This window comes from Somniosus microcephalus, chromosome 6 (genome assembly GCF_052327205.1).
Source record: "Somniosus microcephalus isolate GS21.2 chromosome 6, FLI_Smic_1.0, whole genome shotgun sequence".
NCBI classification, from domain to species: Eukaryota; Metazoa; Chordata; class Chondrichthyes; order Squaliformes; family Somniosidae; genus Somniosus; species Somniosus microcephalus.
This window is the reverse complement of record NC_140992.1, coordinates 21,453,830-21,466,033: the sequence shown is the minus strand read 5'-3', so window position 1 is coordinate 21,466,033 and position 12,204 is coordinate 21,453,830. Positions and strand designations below refer to the sequence as shown.

General features: G+C 46.8%; 1 protein-coding gene across 1 annotated transcript in view; it reads right to left on the bottom strand.

The window, feature by feature from the left end:
- wwtr1 (WW domain containing transcription regulator 1) overlaps nt 1-12,204 on the bottom strand; it is a 177,591-nt gene that overhangs the window by 103,883 nt on the left and 61,504 nt on the right. The gene's annotated exons all lie outside the window — the stretch shown is intronic.

The window sequence follows — 12,204 nt, the reverse complement described above, 5'->3', positions numbered from 1 at the left end:
AGACAGAGATCGATAGATTTTTGGATATTAAGGGAATCAGGGGATATGGGGATAGTGCGGGAAGGTGGAGTTGAGGCAGAAGATCAGCCATGATCTTATTGAATGGCGGAGCAGGCTCGAAGGGCCGAATGGCCGACTCCTGCTTCTTATGTTATTATAAATGCTGGCCTTGCCAGCGCCGCCCACATCCCGTGAATGGAAAAAAAACATGGGCAATGTCATGGCTGATCCAATTGTATATGAACCATAAAGGTGCAGAGAATGGCAACTGGGAAGTCTGCCACCTTTAAGCTGGCAGTCTCCACAAACCAGTTTGCTTTTCCTGTTCACAAAACCTTTTCAGCTGAACGGTGGATTACATTTTTTTGTCTGAGAGGCAGAGAAATCACCCCCCCCCGCCACTCCCCTCCCTCCCCTCTGTATTTGACCCCTTTCAGTTCCACCTACAAGTCTTGCTGGGTTGCCAACCTAAGGAGGGAAGAGAGGATAACCCGCCGAATCCTGTGCTATGGCCTTTCGTCAGCAGCGTGTTAGGAGTCTCGCAAGAGAGCCGAGCAGTAATTATTATTTCTCTTCCCCTTATAGCGAGGCATCGTGCAGTCACCAGAGCAGTGCGAGCGAGGTCTGGAGCAGGCAAAACGAAACCTGGGGACACCGCTTCACGACACCCTGCATTAGTATTCCCACGAACTGGATCAGTGCACCATGTAACTCAACTTTAAGGGTAGAACTGACAGCACAGAGGGAGGCCATTTGGCCCATTGTGCCTGTGCCGGCTCTTTGGTAGAGCCATCCAATTACTCCCACTCCCCTGCCCTTTCCCCGTATAGCCCTGCAAATGTTTCCTTTTCAAGCATTTCTCCAATTCCCTTTTGAAAGTTACTCTTGAATCTGCTTCCACCACCCTTTCTGGCAGCGCATTCCAGATCGTAACAACTCGCTGCGTAAAAAAAATTCTCATCTCCCCCTTTCAGTCTTCTGCCAATTATCTCAACCTACCTTAAATAAAAACAATTCTCCTCATCTCCCCCACTGGTTCATTTGCCAATTATCTTAAATAGAAACATAGAAGACAGGAGCAGGAGTAGGCCATTCGACCCCTCGAGCCTGCTCTGCCATTCAATCCGATCATGGCTGATCATCCAAATTCAGTACCCTGTCCCTACTTTCTCCCCATATCCCTTGATCCCTTTAGCCTTAAGAAATATATCTAACTCCTTCTTGAATATATTTAATGAATTGGCCTCAACCGTCTTCTGTGATAGAGAATTCCACAGGTTCACCACTCTCTGGGTGAAGAAATTCCTCCTCCTCTCAGTCCTAAATGGCTTACCCTTTATCCTTAGACTGTGACCCCTGGTTCTGGACTTCCCCGCCATCGGGAACATCCTTCCTGCATCTAGTCTGTCCAGTCCTGTTAGAATTTTATAAGTTTCAATGAGATCCCCTCTCATTCTTCTAAACTCTAGCGAATATAAGCCTAATCGACCCAATCTCTCCTCATACGTCATTCCTGCCATCCCAGGTATCAGCCTGGTGAATCTTCGCTGCACTCCCTCCATGGCAAGAACATCCTTCCTCAGATAAGGCGACCAAAACTGCACACAATACTCAAGGTGCGGTCTCACCAAGGCCCTGTACAACTGCAGCAAGACATCCTTGCTCCTGTACTCGAACCCTCTCGCTACGAAGGCCAGCATACCATTTGCCTTCTTAACCGCCTGCTGCACCTGCATGCTTACCTTCAGCGACTGGTGCACAAGGACACCCAGGTCTCATTGCACTCCCCCTTCTCCCAATCTATTGCCATTCAGGTAATAATCTGCCTTCCTGTTTTTGCCACCAAAGTGGATAACCTCGCATTTATCCACATTATACTGCATCTGCCCAATCGCCCAACCTGTCCAAATCTCTGTCCTCTGGTTACTGGCCCTCTCACATTGGACACAGTTCCTCCCTATCTACCCTATCAGAACGCCTCAGTGAACAGATTTTGCCGCCATTTTGGCCAGCGATGTCCTTGACTTGTCTGCTTGACGCCATTCAATTCTTATCTAAATTGCCATTTGTTCCCCTTGGCTTAGTACACCTTGCAACAATTTTAACCAGCTCCGTTTTGGAATTTCTTTTTGGCTCCTGTAATTTTATTGTTGGGATCCAGATGCTCGCAAGCAGAATTATTAACTTTAGAGGCCTGCTAATCAAATTGTTGTGGTTTAGCAATGATCACAGCACACGGAGCTGGCCTACTTCCACCACTTGGGGTTTATTATCAGGATCATGCTGTTCTAATACCCCCCCTGAATAAATCCAAGGATTAGATTACACCTTTCTGTAAAGGGGAGGTGGAAGGTTTGCATTTTGGCACAAAACAGCTAGTAAAGAAATAGTTCGCTGCATACCATCCAAAATTGCTGATGTTTAACGTTGCTTAAAAAAAAATACAAGCATTACCATTCTCGGCAAAATCCAGTCATTCTGTCTGCCTAAAGGCAGACTTCCAAACCGTTTAAAGAGGTACGGTGGAGAAGACCATAAATGGTTGTCAGGAGCAATGGCACTAGCCAACCTGGTGGGGGCAGGGGGGGGGGCAGGACAGTAAATTATCTCACAATCACTTATGGTAACAATATTTTAGGAGAGATTTTAAAAATGATGTACTCTACAGATGCAAAACCTTCTAGGTATTGTTAGGAATGATGTAGCAAGCTCACCCTTTATTAAACAGTGCCCGAGGCTGTCATGCTGTATCAGTTCTCCTGACCCCTTAAAATCTATTGCAACTTCAGTGGAAGACCCATCTCCAACACAGGTGCGATGGATCAAATGGACCGCCTCTTGTGTTGTCATTTTTTAAAATTATTCATTCTGGGGAGGTGGGCGGCGCTGGCAAGGCCGGCATTTATTGCCCATCCCCCTAGTTTCCCTCGAGAAGGTGGCGGTGGGCCTTCTTCTTGAACCGCTGCAGTCCGTGTGGTGAAGGAGCTCCCGCACGGTGGTAGGTCTGATGTTCCAGTAATTTGACCCAGCGACGACGGCGGAACGGCGATATATGCCCAAGTCGGGCTGCCCTTGTCCTTCTAGGCGGTCGGTGGAGGTCACGGGTTTGGAAGGTGCTGCCAAAGAAGCGTTGGCGAGTTGCTGCACTGCATCCTGTAGATGGAGCACACTGCAGCCACAGTACATCGGTGATGGAAGGAGGTAGATGTTTAAAGTGGTGGAATGGGTTCTAGGGTTATGCAGTTCTAAAGCAGTTAATTTTGCATATGGTTTATTTGGCGTATTTTGTATAATACCTATAGCTAGAATTTCTTCAACAGGATCCCTTTTAATTATCAAAGAGTTACAAAGAAAACTGCAACACTTCTTTGCTTGCCTATATTCGTACTGCTTTTTTGTGAATACAGGTACACTATCCTTTATCCGCACTTCTGAAAACCGAAAACCTCTGAAAACCGAAAGTTTTTTTGTGGAGCGTAAGTCGCGCGCACGACATAACCCGAGTGGCGCCAAACATGACCCAATGCGGCCGATGCTTTTCTGACCTGATTTGCGGGCCAGCTTAGCGTAGGAGTCAGCCGATATCCGGCTTTCCCACAACTGGCGGCGGCAGTCGAGCCCCAGACCCCCGCTAAGTCAAGGAATTCAGATACGGAGCAGGGGGAGCTGTAAACAGACCGTGAGTGGCAGCACAGAGAAGCAGGATGGGGAATGAGACACGCAACAGTCGCAAGAGGTAGCCTGAACTTTTAAAATTTATATTAAATACAAACACTAATTACCAAATTAATTTAATGTTCAGAGTTTCCCAGTCTGAAAGAATACCTTCTGAAATCCAAAAATTTCCGAAAACCGAAACACAGCTGGTCCCAAGGTTTTCGGATAAGGGATAGTCAACCTGTATATCCATTTACAAGTCAGGAGAAACTGGCTAGAAGTAATACTGAGTGTGAGGAAATGGACACTCAAAATCGCCCGATACTGTGCCTTCAACATTGTAACTCCTTCGTTTTTCCTCACGTTTCATAGGCTGCACAAAGCTGCTCCAGAAATAAGGGGAAGATTTTAATCTTGCCGCCCAGGTATAAAACTGGTGTTGCGGATCGGCTGCCCGTTATAGAAACCGCCCGATTTTCATTTCTATTGCAGGTATTAAATTAGGTCGAGAGAGTCAGCTCTGCAGGAGGCCTCAGTGCAGATTTTTGGATAGAGGAAAGCAATGTTTTTGCACCAATCTGAGCTACAGTCCATTCGATGTAACAAACCCCAGGGCTGTTGCTAAAAAAAAAAAATTTAGGTAGTTCTTCTTCTTAGGCAGTCCCTCGGAACCGAGGATGACTTGCTTCCACACTAAAAAAATGAGTTCTCAGGTGACTGATGAGTCCAATGCGGGACCTACAGTCTCTGTCACTGTTGGGGTTGTCCATGAGGGTCCTGACGTTCCAGGTCCCGAACTTCATTTTAAAAGGGTGGAAAATGCCTGTGTGTGAATTCTTTTAACGTGGGGTGGCCGTTGCACACCAGCTACCACACGGGCTTGACAGAGCAAGGTCCTGGTCCAATGGCAAGGGGATCCAAGACGATTGGAGACCAGGCTCTGCTACATCAGACTAGCACACACACACAAACAAACATACTCCTACTGTCCTCCTCCCTCCTTCCCGCAGGTCCTCTCTGCCTGGGTTTCATACCTGTAGTAACAAAGGTAGTTAGGAATACGCGGGTAATCGGACAGAACATCATCACCAACGGCAGGAAGGATTAGTGGGATGAGTTATGCAGGAAGGCAGAGAAGTGGGTTCAAAAGAGGCCGATTAAATGTGGTTGGTTCTGGAGAGGAAAGGGACCGAGGGATATGGTGAGGGAAGATGGACAGGCGAGGTTCATTCATCAACGGAGGGGCATGAATGTTAGGGCTGATGGAACCTGAAAACTGTTACAATGGTGCGGGTGGTGGGGGGTGAAGAGGCGCTGAAGATGTAGCTAACGATGTGTGGTGAAATAAGTCATAAGTATATACCTTATTCTACCTGTGTATAGTTTCCTATTGTAATCTATTGTAACCCTGCGGCTTTCTTGGTTGGCCAGGAATGCTGATGTACTGTATACCACTCTGCTGTGCCATTGATTGTCCTGATACTGTTACTTCGCCCCTGGCTCCGCCTCCTGGCAGTTCTGAGAAGCTGGTCAGTAGGCCAACATGTGTGTTCTGTTCTGTCCAGTTCTAAGCTAATAAAAGCCAACTGTTTAAGTTATAACTACCAGTCTTTGTAGTTATTTAAGGTATATCACGATGTAAATCAGCTCCTTTTACCCAGAGAGTGGTGCGAATGTGGAACTCGCTACCACAAGGGGTAGTTGAGGCAAATAGCACAGATACATTTCAGGGGAAGCTGGATAAACACATGAGGGAGAAAGGAATAGAAGGTGATACAAGAGGGGTGGAAGGAAGCTCGTGTGGAGCATAAACACTGTCACGGACCAGTTGGGCCGAATGGCTACATTCTATGTAATTCTATGTATTTTTAACATTTTACTCTGTGACGACAGCTGGGAGCATTTATTATTTAGTGCATTCGATTTGTTCCTTCCAGAAACGTTTCGCTGATTGAACCACCGGTTTCTGATTGCAAGCATCCCTTTTTACTTTTGATCCAAAAAAGGCTCGTTACTTGCTCGCTGCCGGTTTCAGCCCATTGCGTGACTCAAATTCTGGACAAAAGGAAGGCTGAAAATCAGAAGGCCTACTCAGCCATGAGATTGTGTGGTACCCTCTACGGCCGCTCGTAAGATGAGTAACAACAACAACAACTTGTATTTGTATAGCGCCTTTAACGTAGTAAAACGTCCCAAGGCGCCTCACAGGAGTATTAGGAGACAAAATATTTGACACCGAGCCACATAAGGAGAAATTAGGGCAGGTGACCAAAAGCTTGGTCAAAGAGGTAGGTTTTAAGGAGCGTCTTAAAGGAGGAGAGAGAGGTAGCGAGGCGGAGAGGTTTAGGCAGGGAACTCCAGAGCTCAGGGCCCAGGCAGCTGAAGGCACGGCCACCAATGGTTGAGCGATTATAATCAGGGATGCTCAAGAGGGCAGAATTAGAGGAGTGCAGATATCTTGGGGGGTTGTGGGGCTGGAGGAGATTACAGAGATAGGACGGGGCGAGGCCATGGAGTGAATTGAAAAGAAGGATGAGAATTTTTAAATCGAGGCGTTGCTTAACCAGGAGCCAATGTAGGTCAGCGAGCACAGGGGTGAACGGGACTTGGTGCGAGTTAGGGCACCGGCAGCCGAGTTTTTGATCACCTCAAGTTTACGTAGGGTAGAATGTGGGAGGCCAGCCAGGAGTGCGTTGGAATAGTCAAGTCTGGAGGTAACAAAAGCATGGATGCGGGTTTCAGCAGCGGATGAGCTGAGGCAAGGGCGGAGAGAGCAGATAGAGAGCATGTTATGGGACGAAAACCGAATGCCTTACACTTACAGCAGTCGGGCAGCTCAGTTTTGGTTGTTTGTGCTGGCCAGACCCTGAGAGATAGACACAAGTCCCTACAGATTAGCCTGTGTACTGCTGATATAGACAATGTGTGCCTTTATCAATGGAACTTCCTTGGAATCAATCTTGCCGCAGCATTGATAGCCATGACAGACACATCTGTAGCACCAAACAGTCATGTCCTGCCAGTTCATGTGTTGCCTAGCAACTTACAGGGGGGACCCGTGGAAAATGGGATCAACTCTGTCGCCTGTATCCTAACCCACACCAAGTCCTGTTCGCCCATCACCCCTGTGTTCACTGACCTACATTTCTCCCTGTCCGCTGCTGTATGAATGCATTAAAGCATAGAATCAGGCAGACAGGCTTATAACTGCGATGTTCACTTTATTGTGTAAAATGGTCGACTGCCGTTTTTCCCGGGTAATTCCCATAATGCAATGCACATTACATTACCGTATTTACTGGTGTCAAACTCGCACATTACATTACCGTATTGACTGGTGTCAAACTCGCAATCAATACACGACATCCCCCTGTTCCTTGGAAACAAACTTGCAGTTTACAAACGGTTGCTTACAATAACACTGCATAACTTATTTGGTTTATAAACTTTTTACAAACTTGTGTCTTACCACACAACTAAATAATTCCCAGGTTTAAACATTTAACATCACCCATGCAGTTCTCACACAGTTTATGTTGTGACATAATCAGACAGTCTTTGGGGTTTTCTTTTAACCCTTTGAGGTCTGGCTGAATTGGGTATGTCTGACATGTTGGTGTCAGTGGGTATTGCCTGTGTCACAGTGGTATGTGTGTCAGGGTCTACTATACTGTCCTCAGTCCCTTGTGTTTCCTCCTGCTCATGGAGTGTCTCCTTTGGTCCATTGGTTCTGTATTTCTTCACAAACGTAGTGTTTCTCGAGTAGCGTGCTCTGTCTGGAGATTCTACTGCTACTTGACTCCCTGTTTTACTCAAAAATTTGTGCGGTGTGGCATTAAAAGGAGTGGTGAACTTGTCCACTTTGTCCTGCCGTACCAGCACCATGTCGCCAACTTCCACCTCTGAGTATTGTGTTCTCCGCTGTTCATCTGTGTACAGTTTGGACTTGCCTTTTTGTTCTGCGTCCCGGTCACGTACTTCCATGTCTGCGCGCGACTCTGTGATGTCTGGCAGCTTTCCTCTCATTTTCCGTTTAAAGAGCAGCTCTGCCGGGCTCTTTCCTGTCGTGGCATGGTCAATGCTCCTGTACACAGTCACGTATTTTCTAAGTTCACGTTTCCAATCTAGTCCTTCTGACTGAGCAATTCTGATTCTCTTCATCAGCGATGCATTCTGGCGCTCGACTTCTCCATTAGCCTGAGCCCATTTTGCTGTCGTTTTCAGGTGTTTGATCCCGTTGTTTTCACAGTATTCTTTGAATAATTCAGATCTGAATTGGGGACCATTATCAGATTTGCAGGTGATTGGCAAACCATGACGGCTGAAGATTGACTCTAAACTATCAATAACCTTCTTTGTTGTTGTGGAGGTCATGATGTCGTATTCATAGTAGCGACTATAATAATCAACTATCACAAGAATGGAGTGGTTGGATGGCAAGGGTCCCAGTAAGTCTATAGCTACATCCTGCCAGGGGCCCTCCGGTAATGGTGTTGGTCTCAACGGTTCAGGTGGGTCAGGTCTGGCTACTATCTGACAGCCGTGGCACGCTTTACAGTGTTTTTCAGCTGCCTTGTCCATGCCAGGCCACCAAACCTTGGTTCTGAGATGTTGCTTTGTTCCAACTATTCCCAAGTGTCCTTCATGTGCTAACACCAGGGCTCGTGCGTGTAACACTGTGGGTAGCACGATGCGTGTTCCCCTAAGAACTAGGTACCCCACTATGCACAGCTCATTTGCAATTGCTGCATAAGCTTTACAGTTCTCAAAATGTCCGTTTGTGATTGCCTTCCGTACCTCAATCAGCTCTGGGTCGGTAGCAGAGGCTTCCTCCACCTCTCTAGTAGTGAGTGCTTTTGGTGTCGCACTCACAGCTACAAATCTCACATATTCATCTGAGCCATGAGAATGTCTCTCCTGTTTTGCTGTCTCCCCCAGCAATCGTGACAGTGGGTCTGCAATGTTTTGCTTGCCTGCAATGTGTATCACCTTAAAATCGTACGGCTGTAATCTAAGTACCCATCTCTCTATACGGGCACAGGGTTTAGAGTGTGGGCCGTATATCACTTGTAATGGCTTATGGTCAGTTACCAAGTTAAATTTTTGGCCATACACATATGGATGCAGCCTCTCACAAGCCCATACAAGAGCTAAGGCCTCTCTCTCTGTTTGAGAGTATTTCCTCTCACAGTCTGTTAAACGACGATTTACATAGCATATTGGCACCTCTTGTCCCTGTTGGTCCTGAACTAGTACTGCGCCTAAACCTACAGGACTGGCATCTGCTATCACCTTGGTTGGTGCGTCCTTATCAAAATATGCTAACGTGCCGGCTCTGGCCAACTCTTCCTTGAGTGCACTGAATGACTGTCTCTGTTATGATCCAAATTTAAATGGTGTGTCTTTTCTCGTCAGGCGTCGCAGTGGCTCTGATAGTGTTGCAAACTGCGGGATGAATCTGCTACTGTACCCAACAAGACCCAAGAAACTCCTCACCTCTGTAGCATTCTCTGGTTCCCGAGCTTCTGCCACCGCTCGCACTCTCTCTGCTGTTGGTCCGATGCACTTTTCAGACAACAGGATTCCCATGAAAATCAATCGGTCCATGTTGAATTGGCACTTCTCTGAGTTTAGTGTCAGTCCACTTTCCATTAGTCTGGTCATGACAGCGTGCAGGCATCTGTCGTGCGTTTCCTGGTCGTGTGCATGCACGATAATGTCGTCTGAGATGTTTTCAACACCCTCTATTCCAGCTAAGGCATTAGCTATCTCGTGCTGATATTGCTCACTAGCTGAAGATACACCAAATATCAGCCTCTTGTACCTGTATTCTCCGTTATGTACTGCAAACGTTGTGATTTCTCCTGACTCAGGGGTCAGTTCTAGCTGGTCATAACCCCATTTCAGGTCTAGCTTACTAAACACCGTCGAGCCGTTCATACCTTGGAGTATCTCATCAACAGTGGGGATTGGATATCGTTCCCTCACTATTGCCTGGTTTGCTCGTCTCATGTCTAGGCATAACCTTACATCCTTATTCGCTTTTGGTACAATAACCACAGGATTTACCCATGGGGTGGGACCAGTTACAGGTTCGATAGTGTCCATGTCCCTCAATTGTTTTATTTTGGCCTCTACTGCCCCCCTTAAGTTGAATGGTATACGCCTGAGTGGCTGGACCACAGGCTTCACTTGTGGGTCGATATACAAACTGATCTGTTTTGTGTTCAGCCTTCCTACTCCCTGGAGCACCTTTGGATACCGCAGTTCTAGTAGCTGTCTTACATCTACCACAGCTGAGACATCTGCGCCTATTTTTAAAACTCCCAGTTTCATGGCTGTCTCCCTTCCTAGCAACAGCTCTCCATGGCCTTTAACCACAATGAACTCCGCCTGCTCAGTTCTCTTACCTATTGTAATCCCACATGTGAATATACCTTTAACTGACAGTGGTCGGCTAGAAGCATAAGAGAATAACTTTCTCTCTGTCTTAGGGACATGTGACTGACACTTAATGTGTTCTGACTTTAATCCTTCCCATGTATTCTCATCTATCACATTACTAGTTGCACCCGAATCAATTAACATTCTCAGGTTTACTCCCCCCACACAAAAGGTAAGCCTCTCTGTCACGTTATTTCTCGTAACAGCAAATACAAAGTCATTTTGTTCCTCTACATTGTTCACACTGTGTTTCTTTGTACCCTTTGTGCGGCATACTTTGGAGAAATGATCCTTTCCCTTGCACTTATGACACGTTTGTCCGCGTGCTGGGCATTTCGGATCTCTGTCCATGTGGTCTGTGTGTCCACATCTGTAACATTTCCTTTCGTTCCTATCGCCATTTCCCTTTGGTTTCTCTGTCGAGCTTTTCGCATAATACCCTCTTTTCCGTGTAACACAACGAACAGTATCTGTCTCTGCCTTCTCTGTACATGACATGGCTGACATCTGCTCCTCGACGTTTTCACATTGTGAGGCCAATTGTAACGTGCGGGCGAGCGTTAGACCTTGCCCTTCCTCTAGCAATTTCCTCCGCACATAGGCTGACATGCACCTGCTCAGGATAGTGTCTCTTATTTGATTATCCGCATCCCCCCCAAAAGCACAGTCTTTAGCAGCCTGCCGCAAGCGAGTAGCAAATTGTTGCAGTCTCACCTGTCTTCTGGGACAACTTATGAAAAGTCTGTCTAGCAAATGCTGCATTGACCTGGGGCATGAAGTAGTGATTGAAAGCACTAACCGCCGCCGTGTAGTCTGCTGGCTCTCCTGTGTCTGGTAGTCGAAAAAATATCCTGGACATCTGGTCCTGCTAGGTGTAGAAGTAGAGCTCTTCTCCTCTGCTTTGTGGCAGCTGTAGAGGTATCGTCGATAATGAGTCCTTTGCCGTCGGCATAAAGCTCAAAAGACGTTAACCACCTCGTCCATCTTGGACCCAACGTGGCTGGCTCGGCGAAGCATGCAAAATTTTGAATGCCGGTCTTCTCCATCCTAGCTAACTAAAACTTGGGCAACTACCTATCTAAAATGATTCCGTTCGTTATCCTCGTCGCCAATGTTGTATGAACGCATTAAAGCATAGAATCAGGCAGACAGGCTTACAACTACGATGTTCTCTTTATTGTGTAAAATGGCCGACTGCCGTTTTTCCCGGGTAATTCCCATAATGCAATGCACATTACATTACCGTATTTACTGGTGTCAAACTCGCACATTACATTACCATATTGACTGGTGTCAAACTCGCAATCAATACACGACATCCGTCAACGCCTCGATCTTAAAATTCTCATCCTCGTGTTCAAATCCCCCCATGGCCTTGCCCCTCCCTCTCTCTGTAACCTCCTCTTGCCCTACAACCCTCCGAGATCACAGCGTTCCTCCGACTCTGGCCTCTTGTGCATCCCCCACTCCCTTTGCCACACCATTGGCGGCTCTAAGCTCTGGAATTCCCTGCCTAAACCTCTCTGCCTCACTACCACTCTCTCCTCCTTTAAGACAATCCTTAAAACCTACCTCTTTGACCAAGCTTTTGGTCACCCGTCCTAATATCTCATGTGGCTCGATGACAATTTCTGTCCCATAACGCTCCTGTGAAGCGCCTTGGGACATTTTACTACGTTTAAGGCGCTACATAAATGGTAGACAACCACGTCATTTTTACTTTTCCTCTTTCCCCAGGTTTGTACAGCTGAGGAAAAGGCCACAAATTCTTCCCTGACTTCAAGCCTCCTGAACACTACCAAGGACCCAGTTGACTGAATGAAGCAGTGCTTGCTGCAGCGATTAGAGTCCGGTTTATTTTCCTCCCAATGTAAGATCTCGTTCTGGCTCTGCTATCAGAAGTTATATGAAGTGCTATTGTCTCATAATTACAAATCATTTCGAAAGGACCTCGTCAGCTACATAAGAAATCAACAACATAAGTAATAGGAGCAGGAGTGGGCCATACGGCCCCTCCAGCCTGCTCCGCCATTCAATAAGATCATGGCTGATCTTCTACCTCAACTCCACTTTCCTGCCCAATCCCCATATCCCTTGATTCCC